The sequence below is a fragment of the Phymastichus coffea genome, unplaced genomic scaffold, assembly GCF_024137745.1.
Source record: "Phymastichus coffea isolate CEN01 unplaced genomic scaffold, Cenicafe_Pcof_1.1 PCOF00064, whole genome shotgun sequence".
Classification (NCBI taxonomy): Eukaryota; Metazoa; Arthropoda; class Insecta; order Hymenoptera; family Eulophidae; genus Phymastichus; species Phymastichus coffea.
Window position 1 is genome coordinate 262,510 of NW_026706875.1, and position 17,350 is coordinate 279,859.

At 46.2% G+C, this 17,350-nt stretch overlaps 1 non-coding gene across 1 annotated transcript; it reads right to left on the reverse strand.

Moving 5' to 3' along the window:
- Positions 1-16,969: 16,969 nt before the first annotated feature.
- Positions 16,970-17,124, reverse strand: LOC131667317 (5.8S ribosomal RNA). Its single transcript, XR_009302174.1, has one exon. It is a non-coding gene; the product is annotated as a 5.8S ribosomal RNA (ribosomal RNA).
- Between the last annotated feature and the right edge of the window lie 226 nt (positions 17,125-17,350).

Below are 17,350 nucleotides of genomic sequence, written 5' to 3' on the forward strand. Positions count from 1 at the left end.
TCAAGTTTGGCGGTGACCTCCTCGAGAGGAGTACCGATCTTTTCACTGTTCGACGCTCAGGGAGAGCGGAACTAAAGGCTTGACCTTCGGTTTGGGCGCGACGGGACTCTAGTTGCCCCAACGTCTACTACGTCGGAAGCACGTAGCATACAAATCTTACGAGATTTGCTTGACCTGGTACCACTACCCCGCAGAGGCCAACCCAAATTGGGATGTCAGAAGAGAGATTCAGCTAGGACAGCCAGAAGAGATTCCTAAGACGATCAACCAGCTAAACCTCCCCTCCTGGGCTCGCGTTCGAAAAACATCCCACCCTGCGTATCTGTATTAAGGGATTGTTGCCACGACTCACAGGTCCATCGCTTCAACGTACCGGGGCACGTCTTCCCATTGCGTTTCGGCCATTCCCGCTCATGCTGGTGGGTATCCGTCATTCGAAAGGTTGTTCCCCAATGTTCGCTCTAACTTCGGGTCTCGCTTTCTGAGGAGCGGCTTTTTATGACCGGCTGATACTGTTGTTTGCTCTTTCGATTTTATGTATCAACTTCTATGTCAATGCAGGGTCTCATCTAGCCGGCAAGTTGATTCCCCAGGCAATTCTCAGTATTCTTGCCGGTTAAGCCGCGTATTCGAATCGAACTCCGACAGTTAGGCTACATCGAGTATTATAATTCGCTTTCAAGTTATCGAACTTCAGAATTCGATTTTGAGGCTCGATGTTCAAAAATTATTGTTCAAAATTTCAAGCTTTATAGGCTTGTCTTCGTTCAAAAATTAAATTATTGTGCGAGTTTTTGTCCTTTGGTTAGGGACCTCGTAAGAAGCGGCGCCTTTCTTCTGTAGTTGGTAACTACTTTTCTGCGCTTTCTCTTTGTTAAGGGTGCTCCTTCCCTGGGCTCTATGACTTTTCTAGCAGTCTTCAAAGACTTTGTAGATTTTCCTGCTGGATACTAGGGCCGTTTCCGGGCAGGGCCATATGTGGCCCTCTTCTTCAACGGCCTCTATTAATGGATTTCTTAATTCCCTTAATTCTTCGCAGTTAAAGAGAATATGACTTTCGCTTTCTATTTCTCCACAGCTACACAGTTGGTCTTCGCATAGTCCTCTTTTATGGAGGTATAACTTAAAAGCACCATGTCCAGTCATAAACTGTACTGTGTAGTGATTGGGATTTAGCCACCTCTACTTTAATCTGTCCCTGATTTCTGGGAAATAGCAGTACGTTCTCCTGCCATTTGTGGCTGATTTCCATCTCTCCTGCTATACCCTTTCGATTTCATCTTCGGTGAGTTGTGTGGCTTTCGAGATTTTTAGTCTGCCCGATCGAAGTTCTTCCGATTTTATTCGGATGCCGTGCATTCTTATCGATTTCCCTTTTCTGACGCAGTACTTTGCAACTCTCGCGTCGAGCTCGAGAGCTATTGGTCGGGAGGCTGAAAGCACTTGCGCCACCTCATGAGAGATCGATTTGTAGGCCTTAAGTGTTTTGCAAAGCGCCAATCGCTGCAGTCTTTCTAATGCAGATTGCTGTTTGATGTTGGTCCTTTGCCACCAGCCCGCAGCGGCTTATGTAACTTTCGATAGTAGAAAGCCATTATATATCTCTTTCAAGGAATTGAATTTTAGGCCACAGTTTACTTTTGCTATTTTACTTAGCTCGAAATAGGTGCTATTGCGGTCTTGAATCACGTTTTGAATATGTTCTTCCAATCGGAAGCCTTTCGAAATTGTAATTCCTAGGTACATGACTGTTTTGTGCGTTCTAATGTTGTCTTTCCCAATTTTAACTGTAGGGTTCCTATTCTCGCTTAGTTGGCCTTTTAGCCATATTAGTGCTGACTTTTGTACTGCCAAGTTCATTTTGTCGGACTTGCACCAGTCCATCATTATATTAATGATTTCTTGGGCTTGTCTTTTAAAATCAATGCGTGTCTTTGCCTTAATGATAGGAAGCACAACGTCTGCGTAGGCTAGTACTTCGTATCCTGCGTCTCTAATTGCCCGGAGTGGTTTATCAAAGATGACGTTCCAACCTACCGGTCCAAATACTAGACCCTGAGGGCACCCCTTCGTCACTGTTTTCAGTGTTTCTTCGAAGTGAGCATATATGCCCACTTCTCGATCACTGAAGTAACTCTGGAGGAGCTTGTAGATGTTCCTCGGGCAGTTTCTTTCTTTCATTTGGGAGAGCAGGCTTGGCCACCATAAGGCATCGAATGCTCCTGAGACGTCCAGTGGAATAGCGGCTACGTATTTGGTCGACGGATCAGATTACGCTTCTTTTACTATTTCATATAGAATTCTGATGGCGTCCTCTGTGGACTATTTGCCTTAAAGCCAAATTGATCCTCTGAAGACCAGTCCGAGCTGTTTAGAATGTTGGATATTCTTTGAATCACAAGCCTCTCGATTGTCTTCCCCGCTATAGGGAGTAGATATACGGGATCGATATGATTTAATCTCGTTCTCGGGTTTTTCAGCCCCTTTGAGTAACGTGATTAGCATTCCACTTTTCCATCTTGTGGGGAACACTCCGCATTTTAAGCAGGCCTTGAAAAGTCGCGTCAGTTCCTGGTGTAATGGTTTTGCGTTAACAAGCATTTGTGACTCTATTTTATATTTGCCTGGTGATTTCCCTGCCTTGTTCGCTCTAAGGGCCATTTCGACTTCCCTTGTTAGGAAAGGCATTGCGTCGCCGGTTGCTGGAACCTCCCACATATCTCTGCGAATTTCTGTATGTGCATCGTTTTCGCAGCTTGGGTCGTCATCAGGCATTAATCCTTCTAGTAGAGCCATGCTTGTTTCTTTCCAGTCTTTTGTAACTGAACCATTACGGTCAACCGTGCACATCGCTTTTGAGATTCTGACTTTATTGGATGCTCGTTTGTATGGATACGCCCAAGCATTCCTTTTGCTTTCAATAGTGCAGTAATCTCTCCAGCTGTTGCTTTTGGCTCTTTTAATAGCCGTTGCATATTCAGATTTCATTTGACTTAATTTTTCAAGTGATCTCTGGAGGGCTTTCCTTTGTTTTCTATTCGGACCTTCCTTGTCTTTCAGAGCAACAATTTTGCGTTGTTTTTGTATCGCTTGCCTCTTACTTCGCAAGTCAGGATTCCTCCAGGGTTGAGAGCGCGTTCTTCTCTTTTTTGATGGAATAGAGTCCTTTGCTGCCCTTATCAAAACCTCTTCGAGTTTTGAAACATATGTTTCAATATCTTCAGAGGTTTCTAAAGGGAGCTTAGCTAGGTTCTCTTTCTCGAATTTACAGAGTTTCCCGAATTTCTCCCAATTAGTTTTTCTGATGTTGAGCCTTGGTTCTAATGTTTCTTCGGTTCGTATGAGTCTGGCTGGTTGTGAGGCAAAATACAGTTCGATCACTATGGGTCTGCGGTCACTGGTGGTCCATTCTTTCACCGCTCAGCTAGCCAAGAGGTTTGACAGATTTGGTGTATATAAAGTTATATGTATATCCGTCTCGCCCCTCGTGCTACGGCACGTTGGAAGTTGGTCCCTTCTGTTGGCCACTAGCAGCCCGTATTGGTCTATGAATTCTTCAATGATTATTCCATTTTTATCCTGTGTGTTAGACTAGATCTTTGACTTGGCATTTGCATCCATTCCAACTAAGACTCTTTTGCCTTTCAATTGCTTTAGAGTCTTAGCTAGTTTGTCAAGATAGGTCTGCCTGCTGTGGCTGAAATGGCAGTAGATGCTTATGAAATAAATTTCGCCAAAGGCTCCGACCACTTGTGCGCAATCACAGTGGGAGTCACACAGGTTAGAAATCTTAGTAGCAGTGACCTTGTGCGGATTGTAGAGTATCGCAGCTTGAATCATTTCGCCTTTTTTGGCTCCGTGAATGGCTGCGACACTGCCCATACCTGAAATCGCGTTATTCCAGTGATATGGTTCTTGCACCAGTGCCACCTGTATGTCAAGATTTCTGTCTGTCATGATTTCTCCCAGCTCATCGTTGGCTACTTGCCTTTTGTTGAGGTTCAATTGTATGATCCTCAGTTTCGGGTCCAGTTCAGGGTTTTGTTGTTCGTTCAATTGAAACCTCTTAACTGGTGGGCAATCGTCTTTGCTTTCGTCAAGATTGTTTGGTTGCGAAGGAAACTGAGTTGACGCCGGACTATTGGAGCAGCGCTCTGGTTTCTCAACGGTCGCCTCCTGCTTACGTTTTCTCGCCTTATTATACCTAGAATAGTTGACCATATCGCTTTCAAGGTACAACGCAATGTCTAGTTATATATTTCCTCCTTTGGAATCGCTGCTGGTGATTCTGGAGGGTGGCTTTCAATTCTAGTTCTGGCGTTAACGTGCGCGTTCAATTAACCGAGTGGCGTTCAAGTACGAGCAGTGAGTACTTGTGTGTGTTGACGTGAGCTTCGTTAGTTACCTTGTCGGGTTTCTGCATGGTTTTCCATGGCTCTTTTATTTACAATTGATTAAGCAAGTTATTTTTCTAGCTTTTTAATCTGTTAGTATATTAATTGTTTTGATTTTATTTTATTTCTTTTGAATTAGTTTATTAATTTTAAATCTATAGTTTTAATTTGTAATCTTTAATCTTTAATCTTTCTTATTTTTAATTTTATTGATCTTTGATTGGTTACTTTCTTAATACTATTTACTACACTACTGCTTATATTACTGCTTAAATTATTGTTAACTGCTTAAAAACTAGTTTAATTATAATATAACTTAAAACTATTTATGAGTGTACCAGCGTGTTTATCTTTCACGCTGGGTTTGATATTAATCAAACCTCGTTTTGGTCAAGTCAGGGTTAAGTGTTTGACGAATTGCAACCAAAGTAGCATTTGAGTGAGTATGTCGGGTTTCCGCCTTTTCTATCATCTTAGCCTATGTTCGCCATTAGCAGCACTGGATCTGATGGACATTTAGTGCATGGTTTTCGCTTTCAAAGGGAGCTGACAGCCACTAATTTCGCTTTCAAATGTAAAATTGTTTTAGCTATTAGGGCTTAAGCAATTCCTTAGCAGGAAGGATGCTGCCCTCCTGTGGAAATATTTTTCCTAAGTGTTTCGGCATCCGTAGTGCGTTCTAGTCATCGAGAGTTACTCGGCCTAATGGACTGTTCTGTCGCACAATGGTGTCGGGCCTTACTCCAGGAGCTCGAGGCAAAGAACTTTGGGTGGCTGCTATGACCACGGCCGCGACTCTTTACCCACAGTAGTGGCACCTACCGATTGCCAGTCGATAGGAAGTAATTTCTTATCTACCCGAATTAAATTTGGATTGCCGGGACCATTAGTCCTCTGCAACTAGCTCCTCTAAGAGGGCGCGCGGTATCAAAATCCTAAGAGATTTCCCCTCAAGTGACTCCCGGATTTTGGCTTTTCTGGGCTCAAGTTGAGCTCTTGGGGTGTGGTTGACTCCGCGTTGAATGTTTGGGCGTTTACAGGCCGCACCTCACTACGTGTTGTCATGGTCCGTATTGTTTCTTTTGTTTGGCCGGTTGGCCTATTGCCCTGGGGGCACGCGTTGTGTGTTTTGCCTACTGTCTCTTTACAGAGACAGCGTTTTCAGCCCCACCGCGTGAAGGTACACACATCCGCACTTGTGATTGCGAGTCTTCGTTCAAATATACATTGCATTCACTTCGGATCGACTAGCATTAGTTGCTTGTCGAGGGCAATCGGTAACGAGTTGTTTGTTTGAGGAGTCTCCGTTCTCTGTTGAGGAAGACAATTAATGTCCGCCGCTTTGACAAAAGAATTTTGCACAAGGTGACCTGGCCAGCCTCGCGGCTGGCCATATGGTGCACTATGTGCATCATCTATGTTTTTGCTAAGCGGACTATAATCGAGCTTCCTGAGAGCGTCGTGATCGCAACCGCCGGTAGATAGGGACAGTGGAAATCTCCTTAATCCATTCATGCGCGTCACTAATTAGATGACGAGGCATTTGGCTAGTTAAATCATTTATTGCCCATGACACTCCTGCATGGGTACAGCTCATATACAGAATGAGGCCACAATACAGGCAACATCCTCATAAAATAAAACAAACTTATATACTATCAATACAATATGCAAGAAAGAATTCAAATAAGAAAAAAGAAAAAACAATAAACCAAGACAAAAAGAGAACAGCAAACAGAAAAAAAAGTAAGAAAGAAAAGAATAAAACTTACAAAAATAGAAAGAAAAAAAATAGTATAGAATAAAAATTAAGAATAAATAAGATAAACTAAGAAAAAATATATATCGAAAGTATTCGGCCACATCAGCCCGCACACGCCACATAGGGCAATAGCCATTTTGGTATCCGCTTTATAGCTTCCTTCTTCGCTTCAGTTGCGGTACGTATTTCCACTCTTCTTTCTTCTGTCCTCACTAACCCCTCCCGCATTCTCTGTACCCAATTATATTTGCACCTCCAGGTTTCACCATCATACTGTCCGAACGCTAAGGCATATTATGTTACACATTTTCAGTATTCTCTGCCTTGACGTCGAAATTTCCACTGGTCCTATGTTTCTAAGTAAATCATCCATGCCGGTAACTCCTTTAATATTTGGAAATCGTTGTATTGTGCATAGGTACCCGGGGACTCTTGGGGGGTCGCCGGATGAAGTATTCTGTCCCCTTCTTCTATATTTCCATACCATTACCTCACACATCGTTCCAGTAGAACCAGTCAATGTCATTTCATCCCTTATCCTTTATTCTGGATCTAGGCATTGTGACAGACGTCATCTCCCCCTATGTAGTTCCCAAACAAGGTCACCCTTCTGGATTTAAGTAGATTAAGAGATACCATTCACAGCCTCCTTATCATCCGATGCTAAGGGAGATTTGCTCATAGCGCCACTCTCCACTTCTCCTACCCTCTCAGTGTTATACTTTCCGACACGTGGTATCAAGGTTTAACGTAACATAACCTCTTCACTTTTATTGTTTGCTTTTCCAGTTAAGGTTTATATTTGTGTGGTATTGTATCACAGTCAGTTCCTGATGGCGCCTCGTACACGCTCCAGCCTTTCCTCTGGTGAGCCATTATCTAAGGGTATACCCTATCAGGCTCCCAGCGAGTACGCCCGCAATCATCGTTTGCCAGCGTTAGGCCCTCTTTTCCATCAGTTTAACGCCTCTTATTTTGATAGTAAGATTGTCGGCTTCACCGTCAAGTGGGTCAATGGCATGACGGATTCCACTGGGCTCACTCATCCCGGACAGAAAACCATCTCACTCAGTGTTCTGATCTTAACTCGTTTACCACACCGTGACCTCGTCGAGAGTCTCCTTCATGAAATGATACATGCATATTTGATGCTGACCAAGAGTGTAGAAGAGGGTTTACTTCATGGTCCAAGTTTTAAAGCAGAGATGGATCGCATAAATCTTTTGGGACCTCATGCTATTACCATCCATCACGATCGTGCTTTCCCACTCCGAGGCAATCATCAGTGGATATGCTCAGGTTGCGGGTATATACGTTTATTTTCACGCAACGTCGTGCCTCGCATGAATAATCCAAGTGGGTACCATCAGTGTTCCTCTCCGAATCCTATTTTCCTCCGCATACCCACAGAAGACACCGTAATTGTGGAGGCACAAGAGCAAGAAGCGCATCCGTAGACATCCCTACACCCTCCTGGTCATTCCTATTCCTATAGTTCAATGTTCCCCTTCCTTCCTTCGCAGGATATAACAACTCTGTAATCCTATCCTATCCCGAGTTTAAACTCACGCCCTCAAGGAGGGAAAAATCCTTATTATAGCCCAGGAAGCACCAATTTTGGTCACCATCCATACTTCCACGTAGTCGGGGCTGGAAACACCGTTGTAGGAGGCTAACATGGTTGGTTCCACCTTATATGTTTTTGTGACGTAGTACCCTATACGTTGCTCTGTTGAACGTCCAGAAATTCATATATGATCCAAATATTGTTCTAGTGGTTAGTCCTTTAATTTCAACTTTAGGTAATCCACATCGCCTGAGAAAATTATATGAATCGCTCCACCATATTCCTCTCTATGAAATTGTAATCGCAGCCACACGAACGTCCCCAATATGTCCCATACGTTCAGCCGTCATTTGTCGGAGCTGACTATTCCTCCTGTAATACTGTTCCTTGTTGATATGCGAGTTCCGCATATCCAGTCCCCCAGAAACCACCTAACAGTCCATAATCCAGCACTCTTCTCCTTTTTTCGCTATAATATCCGGTTTCCTCATGCCTTCTCTTGTGTGAAATATGCCTTCTCTTTGGACAGACCATCCCTTTTCCACTAGTGCTTGTGTCAGCGCTTGTACCAAATTATCATGTCGAAGTATTCATCCTCCATGCGTCCTCGAGCACTGTTGTACAATGTGGTATGTGGTTTCCGGAAGCAAGCATCCTGCCCTATATTAGTATAGTTGTCCCGCTCTTCTTCTCCCTCTTGTCATTCTTATCATGGATGGTAAACAATTAATACGACCATGATGGTATCTAATCCAATCCTTAGCGGGTATTACAACATTTGCGTCCTTGACCCAGCTATATGACCCTTCAGATCTTTTCGTCCTAGATAGTTCCCGACCATCCACCGATGTATGTAGCGATGTAATCCAGTCCTTACTGTTTATCCTAAGGCTTCTAGACCACCGCAGCTTGTCCTATACCCAGCCGGACGACCGTATACTCTCAGCGCACGTCATGTTGGAGGCCTGCAGTGCCTCAATCCTGTCCTTTGTAAGCTCCGGGATCCTAGATTCCATGGCCATTATTCCCAAGCCCCCCTCACTAATGGGTGCATGGAAGTAACCCAGTGGTACGTCATTGGGGAGTCTTAACCATCCTCTCACGCTCTTTCTAATTTCTTTGTCAGTCCTCCTTAGGTCTTCATTGGTTGTTCGACCCAATACAGTTTTGTGTATCCAGCGCGGTATCAGGAATAGTTTCAGTATCGCTATCCTCTGCTGGGGTTTTAAGGGCGCTCTGGTAATTCTGTTCAATTCATCCTGTATTTCGATTTTCACCGTAATAGGTCCGTAAGAGTCGTATTCTATTCCTAGGTATTTCCACGTGTCCCTTATTCCCAGCTGCAGTATGGAGTCCCCTTCAATCGACATCGGATGGGTAGTGACGACCTTCATCTTCTTCTCCTTTCCCGATGGCATTAGTTGAAGGGACCTACATTTTGCCGGCATAACTGATAGGCCCTGCCCTTTCAGCCCCTCAGCAATCCTCTTCAGAGATAGTTGTAGACCGGCTCTGGTACTCGCCAATATGATTTGGTCATCCGCAAACACCAGGATTCCGATTCGTTGGTTTCCCATTCTGTATCCGTCCAGTCGGGCACTTCCCTGATTACCCGATCCATCACAGAGTTAAATAGCAGTGGAAAGAGAGGATCCCCCTATCTCACTCCCTTGCTTGGTCTAATCCAATTTCCATAACGTTTCCGGACTTCAAATCTGGTTCTTGCAGTCTTGTACATTCCTTTTATATATCTTCTCATCTCGATGGGAAGCTTTTTCTCCACCATTGCTTCTGCGATTGCTGTATGAGATACCGAAACAAAGGCCTTCTTCACATCCAGGATTGCCAAACATAATGGTTTCAGATTCTTCCTTGCATCCTTTAGGATGGCAGATAGTAGCGATGTATTCTCAGCCACTCCATCTGCTACTATAAATGCTCTTTGTCTGTTGTCTAGTATGTTTGCTTTCCCCACTCTCATTGCAAGTATCTTGTGCATATGCCTAATCACTACCGAGGCTATTGACAGTGGCCGGAACAGGGCAGGGTCCATTGTACCACTCTCCTTTGGGATAAAGACCGTTCTGGAGTTGCACATGATTTCCGGGCATTCTTCCCTTAACATCATTATGTTAAAGCAAAGCGCTTTGCTTTTGGCTGAGACTGATGACCAGATTGCTGTTGTAATTCCATCTGTACCTGGCGCTGTACCCGACTGCGGTTTACCTAACCTAACTTCCTCCTCAGTAATAGGTCTCCACAATTCATGATGTTCCTCCGAGTCGTCTTCATTCCCACCTAACGTTTCGCCGGAGATAATTTCATCCTCTCCCATATCCTCCATAATTGGACGCCAGAAAACTTCCTGGACCTCCAACGTGGATTGGTCCTTCGTTTCGGCATCCCCATCCAGAACTATGTGGGCAGCTTTAGACATATTCTTCCTCCAGAGATTCTGTAGCCTGGCATATTCTTTCCGTTTCCTCATGTTCTTCGAGATCTGACGTGGTCCAGATGTCTCTCTTCTACCTTGTCTGTTGCTATGGGGAACCTCAGGCCTAGCTCTCTCCTCCTTTTCCTTATTTACCATCTTCCGGATCCACTCCGTCAGCTCATCATTCGGAGACTCACAACGTAAGGCTTTCTCCGCTGCTTCTTTCAGATCCGCTTCCAGCTCTAGGTTTCCATCATTAATGACTGTCGTTATTCATTCCGATAGTTGTGTTGACTTGTTCGATCCTTGAGTCCTTGTTCCAGGTTGCGGTGTCTGTGCCTCAGCCACAGTTCCTGCAGTTATTCTGAGGTCTCGCCTGTTCCCAAGAATGACCTTATATCTATCTTGCTTTCGGAGTCCTTTAATTGCCTCGATTGTCCTCTTACTCCCTGTTCTCTCTATTATTTTGCCATTAATTCCTGTCTCCCCTTCAAGGTCCAGTTCAGCTTCAGCCACCTGCCTGATCTTATCTTCTGTCCATCTCGCTTTTCTCCTACTCATATTTATTTCTTCATTCGCTTGGGTGGTGTGTGCCCTTTTCATGTGCAGGCCTCTACCATTTATCGTCGTGAATGCTCTATTACATATAGTACAGACAAACATAGGGGACACCCCTTCATGCTCCCTATCCGGCGTGTGTGACTCACCTGCATCTGGAGAATTGTCCCCAGAATTTCTCATATTTGTTTAGTATTGACAGGCGGGTTTTCAAATTGACGGTTTAATTTGTTATCGCAGATGTTCCTTGCGACCGCCAAAGCAGCAGGGAGTCACCCCTATATTCGCAACTATAACCTCTCTTTCTACGAAAAGCACACGTGGTTCGCGCACCTTTCGATCTCTTTCCTAGGCAATGTGCATTTGGTGGTGTCAAACGCCACATGGCTGTATTCCTTGAGTCCTCCTTCCTTACAATTAATGCACATATTCCTTGCTTGGGATTTACATGATCTTGTTTCATGTTTCCCCGCACACTTACCGCAGACCAGGTCAAGTGTACACCCTGCAGCATGATGTCGATATCCTTGGCAGTTGTAGCATTGGTCCGGTCTAATGTAAGTTGCCATATGGCACATGGTCCAACCGAGCCGGCTTTTATTGTTTTCCATTATCCTTTCATAATCTTCACCAGGCACCTCTACTACCATCATCCCTGCACCGTTCCTAATTCTACCCCTTTTCACAACCTTAACCAATTTCCTTCTTTCTGGATCAATGACCATTCCACCTATCCTTTTAATTACTTGTTCTTCTTGTAGCTCCTCTGGTACTCCATATATCGCTATCCTAGGGAAAAGTTTTGGCTTCTTCCATACCGATAGTCCATACTTGTCCAGCTTCATTTTCTCCATTACTTCCTGCGCTCTCCTGGTCCGTACTATTACTGCATTCGTTCGTAGCAGTAGTTTAACCTCTGCCATTCTAAATTTGTCCGGATCGATGTTATCTTTTATCTTCTTCTTTATTTCCTCTGCATTCGCGTATTTTTGTGGGTTTCCATTCGAAGGCTTTATGATAATGTCTTCCGTTTCCGCTATTGTGATCTCTTGTCCTCTTGTAGTCTTGATTTTCCTTCTCGCTTTAACTATTTCCGACCACGATCCTTCCGGTATGTTTCCTTCCTTATCTTTTCCTTCCCTTTGCAATACTGGCAATCCTTTCTTAACCATCGACGCCATTGACAATATTATGTGTTTCTTTTGCTTCTCCGCTCTCGCTGCTTGCCCTTCTTCGATTCTCTTCATTGTTTTCTCCACTATCTCTACCGGGGTATCTTTGTTCTTCATTGTAGCTTTTAAGTCCTTTATCATTCCCTCCTGCCTTTCCAAACGTGCCATCTGTTCTTTAATTACCTTTTTTGAAACAATGTCTGCAATTCTTAGTATATATTTCTCCTACCCACTAGTTTCCTGTTAGTTTCCTTCACGTATGTGGCCAAAACTCTACCTATAGATTTTTCTTTGGCAATATGTCTAGCTTGTTCGATTAGCGCCTGAGTGGTCATTTTAATATTCGCTATCGCTTTCTCGTATCCCACTGCATGGTCTTTATTCATCCTTGATGTATCAATTGTCTCTAAATAATAAAATTCACCCTTTAGTGTTTCCTCTACTTCAATGACCTTTTCCTCATCAATGCCCTGGAAGAAGACTTCTTCGATGTCTTGAGTAATAGTTCTTTCATATTCCTTCCTTCCACTACCTTTCCCTTTGTTACCAGTGTTGATCGCGGATAGTCCCAAATCCGGTAGTTCCCCAGGACTTAGGGTCTCCAGGTGTTTGGGCCTTCCGTGACTCTTACTACTCATAGTTCTCTTCGATCTTTGACCACCTTCCGGCAACATCAATTCCTGTCGTACCGACTGGGATCAGTTACCGTCGGTCGGTACCGCAAATTTCCTACTTTACCGACAGCGATGTGCACCTAATATAGAACTGCAGAGTTTGTGTCCCTAGTTATCGTCTGTCCATATCACCGTATCATTCCTTACCGACAGCGGAAAGACACTTAGCGACAACCTATGTTATTGGTTTATTATTGTCCGACGACACAACTGTTCCCTACTTTACCGACAGCGGTCCGACACATGTGGACCTGTATTGTTCGATCACCGGTTATCCTTTATCGGCACTCCCGTTCCCTAGTTTACCGACAGTGGCAGGGCACTCAGCACTGAAAGGTTCTCTTTGCTTGGTATTGACGATCGGCACCGCAAGTTTCCTACGTCACCGATAACGGTTTAAACCTAATATAGCACTGTACTTTTTCTGTACCTAGTTATCGTCCGTCGATATCACCGTGTTCTTCCTTACCAACAGCAGAAGGCACTTTGAGGTAGACTGTTGTTCCTTTTGTGTTATCGTCCGTCTACACAGCAGTTCCCCACCTTACCGACAACCGTCTGGCACTTATGGAACTGTACTGTTCGATCACTGATTACCCTCCGTCGGCACGCCCGCTTCCTATCTTACTGACAGTTGGGTCCTCGTTATTAGCTGGTCTAATGACCTTACCGCGTTTCGCTCACGGGTTGCCTAATCCCCGCACCGAATACACGACCCAGATCCGACGTACGGAGGACCACTATATTTTATTACTCTATATCCTTTCTTTCGAGCTCTGCTTTATTCTCGCGCACTGTGCTTATCACTCAATCCAACTCGTCTCTAAAGGTCCGATATTGTTCGGCTTCGGTCCCTTTCCAACTTCCCGCACTTAATCCAACAGCACTGCGCACTCTCCACCAGACCAGGGGGAGCCACCCACCTACAGGGTGCTTCAATCGCACTCGGGATAATAGGTTAGGGCACTCTTGTCGCTGTTATAATTCACCCTGAGGAGTTTATTCCTTCCTATATCTTTTTGGGGAGTGTCTCTGCTTCCTCCCCGTCCTGTAAGGCTCCTCCCGGTCTATGATTTAATGTAACGCGACTTTTCCACACACTTGGGTGACGTCTTTTCGTTTCAGCCACGTGTTCTGTCCATTTTTGAGGTTAGTTTCACAAAAAAACACTTGTATCCTCTAATCGGAACACTTCCTTGTATATTTTTATTGTTCCATATGTTCTCTCACCTTTCTTGTATCGAATGCACCATTTTTCACAGCCACTCAGCATGTGCCACCACCAGAATATGCTTTCTAAGCGGAGCTCATTTGTAGACCGACTTCCCGCCTTAAGAGAGTCATAGTTACTCCCGCCGTTTACCCGCGCTTGCTTGAATTTCTTCACGTTAACATTCACAGCACTGGGCAGAAATCACATTGCGTCATCACCTGCGAGGGCCATCGCAATGCTTTGTTTTAATTAGACAGTCGGATTCCCCCTAGTCCGTGCCAGTTCTGAGCTGAGCGTTGAATGGCGGCCGAAGAGAACGATCGGGACGGAGAAACCGCTCCGAAAGCCTCGCAGCAAGGAAGATCCGTGGGAGGCCAAGGCACGGTACCGAGCTCTGATCCCTCATCCCCTCGAGGGGAAAGAGTTCACCTCGCCCAGGCCCGGCACGTCAGCCAGACCCACTTCCCGATCAAGCCCGACACGCCCCGCTCCTCAGAGTCAATCCTTATTCCAAAGTTACGGATCCAATTTGCCGACTTCCCTTACCTACATTAGTCTATTGACTAGAGGCTCTTTACCTTGGAGACCTGCTGCGGATATGGGTACGAACCGGCGCGAAACCTCCACGTGGCCCTCTCCTGGATTTTCAAGGTCCGAGGGAAAGATCCGGACACCGCCACAACTACGGTGCTCTTCGCGTTCCAAACCCTATCTCCCTGCTAGAGGTTTCCAGGGAACTCGAACGCTTACACAGAAAAGAAAACTCTTCCCGGATCTCCCGACGGCGTCTCCAGGTCACTTTGGGTTACCCCGACGAACACTCTTGCGAGGGCCCGAATTGTATGCGGTTCCGCTGCCGGGTTCCGGAATAGGAACCGGATTTCCTTTCGCCCGACGGGTGTGCACTCGAGTCGAGTTACATTAAAAAATTGTACACCGTCATCGACATTAGATTTCTCTTAGGGCTTAGGATCGACTGACTCGTGTGCAACGGCTGTTCACACGAAACCCTTCTCCACGTCAGTCCTACAGGGCCTCGCTGGAGTATTTGCTACTACCACCAAGATCTGCACCGTCGGCGGCTCCAGGCAGGCTCACGCCCAGACCTTTCTGCGCACATCGCCGCGACCCTGCTACTCGTCAGGGCTTCATGACGACGAACGTCGCTGTTCGCTGCCCCTCTTGCCCCTGACGGCCGAGTATAGGCGCGACGCTTCAGCGCCATCCATTTTCAGGGCTAGTTGCTTCGGCAGGTGAGTTGTTACACACTCCTTAGCGGATTACGACTTCCATGGCCACCGACCTGCTGTCTTAAGCAACCAACGCCTTTCATGGTATCCCATAAGCGTCGACTTAGGCGCCGTAACTCGGCGTTTGGTTCATCCCACAACGCCAGTTCTGCTTACCAAAATTGGCCCACTTGGCACTCTGATCCAAATCTCGTGGCTTCAACGTTCAAGCAAGCCAGAGATCTCACCCATTTAAAGTTTGAGAATAGGTTGAGGTCGTTTCGGCCCCAAGGCCTCTCATCATTCGTTTTACCAGATGAGACTCGCTCAAGCGAGGGCCAGCTATCCTGAGAGAAACTTCGGAGAGAACCAGCTACTAGATGGTTCGATTAGTCTTTCGCCCCTATACCCAGTTCCAACGATCGATTGGCACGTCAGAATCTCTACGGACCTCCATCAGGGTTTCCCCTAACTTCGTCCTGACCAGGCATAGTTCACCATCTTTCGGGTCCCAACGTGTACGCTCTGGGTGCGCCTCTGCTCGCAATGAGTACGAGACGCCCCGGGAGTGCGGGCTCGCATCGTGACGCGAACCATCCTCCCTCGGTCCTCGCAAGGACGACTTTCACTTTTATTGCGCCTTTAGGCTTAACAGTCTCAATGACTCGCGCACATGTTAGACTCCTTGGTCCGTGTTTCAAGACTGGTCCTGAAAGTACCCAAAGCAGTAGCGTCGCAGACAGGTAAGAGCCAGTCCGAGGACACCGTCGACTAACAGCCGCGCCAAGCGCCCGGCAACGGCGCTAGGTCCGTAAATCCGAGCGAGGCGAGCTTGTCGACGAGCCTGAACGCATTCGATATTTGCGGCCTATTACCGTGATTAAGCGTTCTATACCGCCGAGCAGCCGGACGTTGAACCGATCGATCTGGCGCGCGCAAAGGTGCAGCAGACGACCGAACGGCCATTGATCCGACACCCAACGGATCGCGACGTCCTACTAGGGGAGAAGTGCACACCGATGACGTTGGACATACCGCGGCGACCGCGTGACGCGAGACCGAGATCCCGGCCATCGCAAGCCGCACGGAAGCCAACACCGCTGACGATGAATCTCCCCATTCGATCTTTTGGGTTTCTCAGATTTACCCCTGAACGGTTTCACGTACTCTTGAACTCTCTCTCTTCAAAGTTCTTTTCAACTTTCCCTCACGTACTCACCGTACTTGTTCGCTATCGGTCTCGTGGTCATATTTAGCCTTAGATGGAGTTTACCACCAACTTAGAGCTGCACTCTCAAGCAACCCGACTCTAAGGAGAGATCCTCCTACGGCGCGTCCCGGTCGCTACGGGCCTGGCACCCTCTACGGGTAAGTGGCCCCATTCAAGATGGACTTGGACGCGGTCCGACGCCACAGGATGAGTGGATCCTCCCGAACACTACATTTCCCAACGGCAGAACCGTGAGATTCAGTGCTGAGCTAATTCCTGTTCGCTCGCCGCTACTAAGGAAATCCTTGTTAGTTTCTTTTCCTCCGCTGAGTAATATGCTTAAATTCAGCGGGTAGTATCGCCTGCTCTGAGGTCGTCGTTTTTTTTTCTTTTTGTTTTCGTGTGTGCGCGAGGGTGTATAAAAAAAAAAGAAAAACAATGCACGAACAAACACACGAGGAAGACGTCGGTCCGCTCGACGCGCGCATACGCATTGAGCGGGCGCGGGCGAATAGAGCTCCAGGACTCGACGTACGACGCACGTGCAATGAACGCCGCTTCGCTTTCGAATGTTCACGACGTTCGACGGGCGCGCAAAGTCTTTCCATACACACGACACACACATCGTTCAATTATTTAGAGCGACGCCGAATAATAAGTGTAATAAAACTCGACGAACACTCAGTCATTCGCTCGCCGTCGCATCGTCGAGAGACTCGACGACACGGGACGAGCAGTCTGGTTTGTACTTGATAACGACCCTGAGCCAGGCGTGGTCCGGGATTCGTATCCGAGGACCGCAATGTGCGTTCGAAATGTCGATGTTCATGTGTCCTGCAGTTCACAAGTTGACGCGCAATTAGCTGCGTTTTTCATCGACCCACGAGCCAAGTGATCCACCGTTCAGGGTAATCATTTATGAATTCGCCGCTATAACAGCTGCAATTCTCAATTTTTATTTGTATATTAATAATGTTCGTTAACAGCCGAGACACGTGAAACGCAAGAATCACGATCTCGAACAATACGAGTGATACATAGCTGACGGTAAGCAAAGGAGCCTCACTGTCAGCCGGCCGAGATAAAGTATCGGCGATTTGCCGGATCGGTGCGGTTACTTTCGACTTATCGGGCGAA